This window comes from Peromyscus californicus, unplaced genomic scaffold (assembly GCF_007827085.1).
Source record: "Peromyscus californicus insignis strain IS unplaced genomic scaffold, ASM782708v3 Scaffold_20__1_contigs__length_68692818, whole genome shotgun sequence".
Classification (NCBI taxonomy): domain Eukaryota; kingdom Metazoa; phylum Chordata; class Mammalia; order Rodentia; family Cricetidae; genus Peromyscus; species Peromyscus californicus.
The window spans coordinates 50,393,481-50,401,463 of NW_026294503.1; the positions used below are offsets into that span (position 1 = coordinate 50,393,481).

General features: G+C 53.9%; 1 long non-coding RNA gene across 1 annotated transcript; it reads left to right on the forward strand.

The window, feature by feature from the left end:
• The first annotated feature begins 202 nt into the window (after positions 1-202).
• LOC128116903 (uncharacterized) lies at positions 203-7,307 on the forward strand. The gene is made up of 2 exons (XR_008220621.1): positions 203-236; positions 5,583-7,307. It is a non-coding gene; the product is annotated as an uncharacterized LOC128116903 (long non-coding RNA).
• The last annotated feature ends 676 nt before the right edge of the window (positions 7,308-7,983 follow it).

Sequence of the window (7,983 nt, forward strand, 5' to 3'; positions counted from 1 at the left end):
GGAAACTTCGAGTTCAGCGGCTGTGCACGAAGTTGGGGTGGCGAGGCCAGAGAGATGGGCAGTGGCACCCGGAGCTGCCTGAGGACGTGACTCCGGGCTATGGCAGAGTCTGCTCCTTAGGGACCTCGGACAGTCCCGGCGGTGGCCGTGAACTTGACTCCGTGATTCTTCCCGGCCCCCCCCCCCCCCCCCCCCCCCCCCCCCCCCCCGCACCGCCCAGGGCTCCGGTTGACCTGGTAAGTGCTCCGCCCTCTGCTCGGCCCAGGCCGGGTCTGAGGTGGTGGTAGCTGCTGAAGCTGGAGGGAACGTCAGGGGCACGCGTCGGGGGCCGCCCTGGGGTGCAGTCTGAGCCCCAGCCGGGCAGCCCAGCCTCGCACAAAGGAAGGCTGCAGAGTTAGGCCGGGAATGCTCCGCTGAGACGGTTTCCTTCCTCAGCCAGAACTGCAGCAGGGGGTCTTAAAGGGGGGGAAAAAGAGTGTTTCTTGTTGTACATGGCCGGCCCCTTTGGGGATGCGGGACGAGAAGCATGTGTTAGCCTTCCTAGTCTGGGCTGCCCAGAGGCAGCACACTCAGCCAGGGCTTTACCCTGCTGCAGGAGTGGGGGTGGACAGTGTTGCCTGAGGTCAGCCAGGCTGTAAGTGGGCATGGCCAGTGCCAGAGACACAAGGCAGCTGTGGACAGAGGGTCTGGGGAGGAGACAGAGTAGGGCCCTGGAAGTGCTAGTTTCTGGGTTCAGACCCTAAGACCACTTGTGTAGGCCACTTCTCAGCACCATTTCCCTTTACCTGAAATGAGGACTGGCTTAGAGAATAGCGTGTGTGTGTGTGTGTGTGTGTGTGTGTGTGTGTGTGTGTGTGTGTGTAATCCCCATGAGGTTGAACTCCCCTTCCCAATCCACAGGCAATGGCAACCTCCCAGAGTTCTGCCCTGAGTCAACAAGACTATAACCAGGTACCCCAGCCATTGCAGGGACCACAGGAACCACTGGCTAGCTCCAACTACCAATGTTGGCCAGGTCTCCAGCTGTCTAGAGACCAGCCCTAACCTATATCTCTGTCCCTTGGGAAACCCAGGTATGAGCTAGAGGTCTGGGCCCCTGGATCCCAGCAGGCTACCTGCCCTCAGTACCCCAAACCCCAGCAGGTTTTCAAACAAGGGTCTGGAGAGAAGAATGCCAGACTTCCATAAAATTGAAAGTATTATGGGCCAAGGAAACAGGCCCCAGGCTCTTGCAAACTCCCAAGGTTGTGAGCCTCTTGTACATGTGAAGGGAATGGGCTCATGTTCAAAGGCAGGCTTCCTAGTGCCTTGGGGACTCAGCTAGAGCCTTGAGGAGGAAGCCACCTGGATTGGAAGACAGATTTCTGCTTTCACTATACCTCATGGAGAAGGTAAGTGGCCTTTTAAAGCCATATTTGACTGTGTGAGATGATTCCAAAGTTAAAAATTTCCCCCAAATCAAGATTCCCAGCACTGGAGGGATGGGTCAACAGTTTAGAATGTTTGCTGGGTGGGCATGGTGACACATGCCTTTAATCTTAGGGTTCAGGAGGCAGAGGCAGGTGAATCTCTGTGAGTTCAAGGCCAGCCTGATCTATAGTGAGTTCCAGGACAGCCAGGGCTGTATAGAGAGACCCTGCCTCAAAACACCAAAACAGTCTGGCGGTGGCGGCGGTGGCGGTGGTGGCACATGCCTTTTATCCCAAGCAGAGCCAGGTGGATCTCTGTGAGTTCGAGGCCAGCCTGGTCTACGGAGTGAGATCCAGGACAGGCACCAAAACTACACAGAGAAACTGTCTCAAAAAACAAAAACAAAAAACAAACAAACAACAAACAAACAAAAAACACCAAAATAAACAAACAAAAAGAGGGCTTGCTGCTCTTCCAGAGGAAGAATGCCAGCTTTTGGTCCCTAGCATCCGCTTCTGGTGGCTCGTAACCACCTATAATTCCAGCTCCAGGGAATCTGATGACTTCTTCTGGCCTCCACAGGCACATACCCACTTAAACATATACATGATTGCGTGTGTGTGCGCGCGCGCGCGCGTGCATGCGTGCATGCGCACATGTGCGCAAGCGCACACACAAATACTCATAATTTAAAATTTAAAATAACTATTTTTTTTTAGTAAAGACTCCAGATCTGTCTTGGCCCCAGAGCTCTGCTCAGTCAGTTCCCATGACGGTCAGATGCCGCAAGGGAGACAGGATGCAGGAAGCAGGTCTGAACTTGAACTCCAGTCATGTCCCAGGTAGTCAGAGGCAGGATGCTGAACGCTGGGACATTTGTGTCCTCCTCAGGCAGGGTCAGCTCTGGGCACACAGAGCCTGCCTCTGCATCCTGACACGACCCCATCCTAGTGGAATGGTGTCCCTTGCTTGAACCTTCGTGTCCTCACTGGTTACAGAGCATAACAAGAGTTCTGACTCGGGCATCTCTCTGGGCTGGTCGAGAAGATATTTGCAGCATCTCATCAGCTCTTCAGTGAGTTCCCTGCTAGCTCACAGCTAAGAAAGCCCTTTCCGACATCAAATGCCTTTCCCCTCGCTTTTGGTGTTTCTTTTCACTGAGCCCCTCCTCATGGGGATCGAGAGGCAGGGAGAAGCTGCCCTGGGCAATGCCAGTGTCAAGATTAGGTTCTCTAAACCCACATCCCAAGCAGAGGCTCTGTTTCCTGCACAGTGCCCAGGCCACTTGTCCTATAATCTCTTGAATGCCTGTAGAGAAGGCAGCTGTCTGCTTCTCTGTGGGTGCTGTTGCAGTTGCTGAAGCCTTCTGAGTACCCTTCACAGTTACTTGAGGGAGACCAAAGGGGCAGGTAACAGCTCTGTGCCCGAGGCATCTGGTTTTACTAGGGAGAGCACTCCTAAGAAGGTCCTGAGAACATAGACTCCTTTCCATCTCTAGAAAAAAAAAATCATCAGGGAATGGTTTTTGTTGTTGTAATTGTTTACAAACCTGAGCCCAATTCTCGTGGGTTTTTTTGTTTGTTTGTTTGTTTTTCCAGCATTCTATTTACTAATGCCAGGTCTGTGTTGGTGACCTCCACCTACTCCCTAACAAATATGTCTCTTGCCCTGGGGATAGCTAGCATTTATATACTTTAGTTTTCTGGGGTTAGATTCCCAATTTTGGAAAATCTGGATGAAACGTAAGACGAAAAGGAGTTACTGAGTGGCAGACCAGCAAATCTGGTAGCTGTCTGTAGAGGCGGGACGTTGAGGTCCAGCTCTGTGGAGCCCTGTGGGATTTGTCTCTGTCTCTGTAGGCCGTGCTGGCCTTGGGATGGAAATGTGTGGCCTTCCTAGTTTAAGAGTGAATGACGCATTTCACGATGGTGACAGTGGAGGATTTAACAGAATGTAGGGCCCTTCTGAACTCAGGTGCTTGCTGAACACTGGGCCTGTGTGGCAGCAGGAGTCCCAAGCCGCTGAGCCAGGGCTGTCCCTTGTACCTGTTCATGCTGAGGCTTCGGAAGGCCGTCGGCAGCCACATTGAAGGCTCACCATTCTTCTTCCTCAATGTGTGTGTGTGTGTGTGTGTGTGTGTGTGTGTGTGTGTGTGTGTGTGTGTGTGTGATGTGTGTGCGTGTGCGTGTGTGTGATGTGTGTGCGTGTGCATGTGTGTGTGTGTGTGTGTGTGTGTGTGTGTGTGTGTGTGTGTGTGTTAAGGGTATTCTGTGGTAAGCTTAGCTCTTTTGGATCCTCCCAAAAGAAGAAAACCATCTTTTAGTTACCTTTGAATTCACACTGAGTGCACCCACTGGGAACAGCTCACCCACCTTCCATGAGAACAAAACACATTCATGTCTTTGTGTGTCACACAGTATCTCATGAGTATCTCACTAAGAAGCTGATCACAGCTCTTTGCCTGTGTCAAATGACATAGGGCTACAAAGTGATTGTCATGGCTAGCGAAGAGGAGATCCTTGGGTGGACTTCCTCAACCAGTCCCTCATCACTGGACGTGAAGATTCTTCCCAAACTCCTTTGCTGTTAACCATAGCACAGAGTGCACACTTGTGCATATCCTGCTTCCCAAGGCTGTGAGTCCATTCAAGAGCCCTGGTCAATCTGCTAAGGGAGAGCTTTTGGTTTGGGGAGCTTCTTAAGGCTATCTGAAATTTCACCTGGCCCAAGTGTCTCAGCCATCAGACTTTTGTGGGTGACACACGGATGCCATAGCCCTGGCATCTACAGTGGTCCTTTTATCCAAGTGTCATGGGAATCCCATGCTGGCCACAGACTATCCTGTTGCTCTTATGGACGGACACAGGAATAATCACAGAGCTGACATTGGCCCCCGTATCACTAAACTGTGGCGGGGACATGGGAGACCCATGTAGCAAAGTAGACTGCCTGGACCCCTGTAGAATGAAATAGCATGATGGCCGCTCATGGACAATGCTCAGTCAATGGCCAAGAGGAAGAGGAGGGATAAAGGAGGAGGAAAGAAGCAGGAATGAGAAGGTAGAAGAGGAAGCAAGGGAGGAGGTGGGGAGCAACAATCTCATCTCTGGCAGGGGAGGGCCACGGGGGAGAGAAGGCTTTGCCAGGCATCAACCCACCTAACCAAAGGCTCCTAAGAACCTGAGCTACACCGACTGCTAGGGGTCGCCAAGCCCGGCCCCACAGCACCGCTGCAAATGAGCCCCGACTGTGGAATGGCTGCCCTGTCTATCTGGGTCTTTGCAATGTTCTGCACCCTCAGGGCCACTGATACTGTAGCCAGAACAAAGCAGATTCATTTTCTTTCTGGACAGAAGGTTAGAAATCCGGTGGAGATCTCACTGGGCCAAAAGCAAGGTATTAGGGGTGGTTGTTCTGCAGGAGAGAGACATTTCTCGACAGGGGTTGGAGGAACATTTTTGGGGTGACTACTGTGTGTCAGGTCCTTCATGACCCCAACCCCTGAGGGATGGAAAGAGTGGCCCCCCTGAGTGAAGTCAGGGCTCTCCCTGGTTTTTCTTCTTCTTCTTCTTCTTCTTCTTCTTCTTCTTCTTCTTCTTCTTCTTCTTCTTCTTCTTCTTCTTCTTTTCAACCTCTGGTGGCTGCCTGCATTTTTTTTTGCTTCTTGTCCTTCCTCTGTCTTCAATGGCAGCGATTCTCTCTGCCTAAAAGGCTTGTGGGTAGTCCAGGCCAGCTTTCTGTTCCAGGTTCTTAACGTCATCGTACCTTCAGTCTACATTGTCTTGAAAGGTGACGACACACCTATAGTTTCTACGGACTGGGATCTGAGCATCTCAGGGCCATTATCCCGCCCAGCAAGGGTGGTGTCAGGAATAACCTGAAGTTTCCTGGAGCGCTAAGTAATGTCCCTCTCCTCCTCTTCCTCTTCTTCCCCTCCCCTTCCTCCCGCTGGTCCTTCTCTTTTTCCTTGCTTTGAGTGTGCACTTATATATGGTCAGGGAAGCCAGGGACATAGAAACCTGTCCTAGTGCAGACACCCTCCTGCCTACTCTGGATGGCCCGCCTGCAGGAACACCAGCTTCAAGGCTTCCCCTGCACCTTCAGGAGGGATCTGGGGCAGGGGGTGTGTATGAAGTTACGAATGTGAATCAGGTTCCCCTTCATCCCTCCAGCCCCTGCGGGAGTTGAAGATGGCCCCCTCAACACCCCGACGAGGAATACAGGCTCTCAGAAAGCAGCAGCTTGTCCGTAGAGGAGCCTCATCTCCTGGAGAGGCCCCCGATGTGGCTGGGCTTGTCCCATGAGCAGGAGGGTGAGGGTCACTGAATCCCGGCTGAGCCTGTCTTCTCTCGGATGGCTAAAAAGAAGCCAGAATCACTTCTCATGGTAACACTCAAGAAACAGGCTCAGAGAGGTGGATTGATTTCCCCAAAGACTGCTCTTCCGCCCAGACCTTCATTTTCCCTCCCCTCCCTACAGACACCCGGCCCATGTGCAGTCTCTAGCTGTATAAGCCCTGAGGGGTACTAATAGGGGCTGGGTGGTCCCTCTTTGAAGATGCTTTGCTGCCTGTCTTTGAAGGATGCTTCTCTAACATGAATACCTTCTGGACAGGCGCCAGCCCACTGTACGGATTGGTGATTACAAGCCAGGGTGTGGGGTTGGACTGCACTGAGTTCAAATCTAGTGTCCTTATTTTGAGGTGATTGATCTTTCTATACTTAATTAACCTAACTGCAAATAGGGGTGGTAATAATGCGATAGACCCCAAAGGGACCCCCCAGGAGGATCTTGCTCAAGGACGATCTGTACATACTTAAGGGCAGTGGAATCCCATGGCCACAGGATTCAGGTTGACTTCTCAGCAAACTGACTGCCGTGTTGGGCTCACCAGACTTGTTCCTGCTGGAGGCTTCTCTGGCTCCACCATTACTCATCACAAAAACAAATGACCCAAGACCTCAAGCAGGCTACCTGCTCAGCCAGGAGCTGTACTATCACCCCTCAACCCCACAGGGGCGGATATGAGTGATAGAACCCTTCCCCTTTTACAGATGGGCAGACTGAGGCCAAGGAAGGCCAGACAACTTACTGCTAACGAGGTCAGGGCTGATTCTTAATGATGGCTGGGTCCCAAAGCCAGGGCTGTGGGCTTCAGGAATACATAGTCCTTCCCTCTCTCACTCAGCCAGCAGTCCTAGACTTTTCCAGAAGGGCCACAGGCCTCCTGTACCATTGACAGAACAGGGTGCCTGCTCTCATGGCCAGGCTTATGGAGCAGCTTCTGAATTCAGGAGGGACTTGTATGTGTTGGGGGGGTATGGACCTCAGAGCACCATTGTAGCTTGCATGTGAAGGTGGAGATCTATATGAGGAAGGCTTTCTCAGCCTGAAGTGTCCCATTGGGTGCCTTGGGCACAGCACATTTTTGTGTGAGCCATGTTGGAACATAAAAGAACCTTTCTGGGCAGCATCTGGGGTCAGGTGGCCCTGGACACAGGAAGGTGGCCAGTGTGGGCACCATCAGGGTCTCCTCAAACCATCTGCAGCAGTGCCCCCCCCCAGGGCCTGGCATGGGAGGAGTTAAGCCGCAGTGGGCACCTTGGCACGTAGCGCTGGCCAGAATGTCCGGCTCCCCACCCCCACCGCTTTTCTTCCTTTTTGCCTTTTTCCTTCTTAATTAATCATACGCTGCTGCCCAATTTAAATATGGAAATACCCAGGCTGAGGCTCTGCAATTATTCATGAAGCCAGGCCTGCTGTCCAGGCTCTCGGGCTGCGGGGAGCATCGTGGCTTCGCCTCCTTTCTGTGAAATTATGTGCACAAAGGCGGCTTCTTATCTGGGTGTGTGAACTAAATAAATAAATAAGGGCTTTTGTTTGTTTGCGGGCTCCTGCACATGACTGTTTTGACTAAAACCACTCGTGTTGTCTGAGCCTTTATGGGACCCAGGAGACAGGGGGTGGGATGGGGGGTGGCCAGGGCTGGAGGGGGGGTGGTGGCCGCCGGGCACCTGGGGCTCGCTCCCTCCCCTGGCACCAGCTTCACTCCAGCAACCCCCTACACACACTCCACTGGAAAGTTCGCCCTGCCCGGGCTGGGCTCCCAGGCAGCCTGGCACAGTGCCAGGCTCGCCGCAGAGCGCGGGCAGCAGGGTGGGGCGAGCGGCAGAGGCGCGGAGGACGTGGCTGGGCGCCCTGGGCACGAGCAGGACCCGAGGCCGGGGGCCAGGGGCCCAGAAGGTGAGGGCACTCCGGGTGGGAGTAGGGTGAGCCTCGGGGGTGGGCAGGCAGTGCAGCCTGGCCGGGGAGCAGGCCTCGTGGGAAGAGGCTGGCTGGCGGAAGAACCAGGCACAAAGCGTGGCAGTACCAGGCCGCCAGCATGCACCGTGGCCTGTTCGCCCAAGCCGGGGGGCTGCAGCCTGGGATCCGGGGTCGGGCGGGGGGGCGGGGGTGGGATGCGTGTGCATGAGGCCTCCGTAGGAGCAGCAGCCAAGGAGCTGAGCCTCCGCTGCAGGGCCAGCCCATGCAGCCCAGCGGAGGAAGGCCAAGCTAGGCAGGCGGGGCCCAGGG